Consider the following 2,025-nt stretch of genomic DNA (forward strand, 5'->3'; position numbering starts at 1 on the left):
ATAAATTAATTAAGTTGCTCTTGGACACACAAGAGAAATTAGATAAACAGAATATCAAGTGTCTCCAAATCGAGAAAGACCTCAACTCAAACAAGGATCATGTGTCCTACCTAAATTCATTTAGAATAGATGTACAAAGCAGATTTTTTAATTTGCTAGATCAGAATATTGTTTTGAAAGAGACAATTGAAAAATTGAAAGAGGAATTTATTTTTCTTAATATTGAAATAAATAAAAATAAATTGTTAAGATTAAGTAAATGTAGACTCAATTAGGAACGAGAACAGCAACAAGAGGGGGGGTGAATTGTTGTTGTTGCTTAGTTCAAGCTTTTTGCCCTATTTTGCGGAATTGAATGATATAAACAAAACTTAAACTAAGTGCGAATTAATTAAAAAAGACAAACGATTTTACGTGGAAACTTCTGGGCCTAAACAGAAGGAAAAACCACGACCCCTTGGGATTTCTAAAACTCCACTATGTTTAAGGCAATTAATCACAATTACAATAAACACCTTACTTCACTCGAAGCGAATCTCTAGGCCAATATCTCTCTCAAATTGCTTCACACAAAGCAATAAACTTAGCTTTACTAAAAGCTAATCTCCACACTAGCTTCACTAAAAGCTAACTAAATTCCCCCTTAGACTCACCCAAGTCTAATTACAAAAACTCTCAAAAACCCTTACAAAAGGATAATAATTCTCTAAAATAAAATCAATGAGTTGCTTCAAGAAAATATTATAAATTAATTGGCAATTTTAAGAACAAAATATTTCTTGTAAAATCCAACAAAAATCGTATGAAAACACTTTAAGCACAAAACGTTGGATTGCTTCTCATAATCTTAAAAACCGGAATTAACTTGCAATTTATAGAAAATAAGATTCCTAAGAAAATGGAATAATCCAATCCATTATCCCACTATCAAAAGATCATGGGAGTAATGTGGATTAAGCAAACACACGGTTATTTCCATAAGATTTGATTAAGTCAAATCACACGTATACAAAAACAATAACCGCTGTTCCCATTTACTAAAAATAGCTTCTGTTCCCTTTAAGCAGCAGTTTCTTTTAACAGCTGTTCCTGTCCCAGTACCAAACTGCTGGAACGTTTTTGCTATTAATAGAAAACGGTTAATCTTAGTGGGAATGATTGCTTGCTAATTTTTAGGAATAAAACCGGTTAGAAAGATTTGCTAAGACTAATTCAAAGTCAGTTAATTCTATTTTTAACAAATCCAGGATTTACTAAAAATAGATCCTAAAATAAAGGATCTTAACAAATAAAACGTGAATTCATTTTATTTAATAAAAACGATTTGCCAATTAACTTTAATAAATTATTACTGCAACAAATTAATCTTATTAAACACATTAACTAAAAATAATAATTAAAATATGATAATCAGAATTTTCAGTCAACGTAGTCAACCTTCAGCTCAGGAACAGTGTGCTGTCTCCAGACTTCAGTTTAGCTAGAACATCCAACTTGGGAACAGTAGATCTGCTGTCTCCATTTTACATCCCAAGCGATATACTTCTCCTAACATCTTTTGAAACCTTTTGACATGTACGTTTCCATAAGCTAAGTCTTAGGTACTATCAACGATCATAATCACAATCGGATATCGACCTGCATCAATCTTTAAAAACATATTTGCTTAAATAAAGTGTAGTCATCATCAAAACTCAAGAGGTCCAACAAATTCCCCCTTTTTGATGATGACAAACTTTCAAACAAACTTAAAAAAATAGAGTAAACCAATGTTGAAGAGTATGTTAGAGATCAAAACAACTCTTCTTAACTAAATATCATGATACAAGTTACTCTAGAAATAATCAAAACAAACAAAACCAGAAATCAGTATCTTAAACCTTAATGCAATGAGAAACCTAGTTTCAGTGTCAATGAATAACAACAAACAACTAGCAACACAAACATCAGAAACAAACCAAACCAGCACCTTAATCCATAAGTCCAACATAATAGATTTAACTAGATCTCAAACATGCTCAAGCA

The sequence above is a fragment of the Amaranthus tricolor genome, chromosome 2 (genome assembly GCF_026212465.1).
Source record: "Amaranthus tricolor cultivar Red isolate AtriRed21 chromosome 2, ASM2621246v1, whole genome shotgun sequence".
NCBI classification, from domain to species: domain Eukaryota; kingdom Viridiplantae; phylum Streptophyta; class Magnoliopsida; order Caryophyllales; family Amaranthaceae; genus Amaranthus; species Amaranthus tricolor.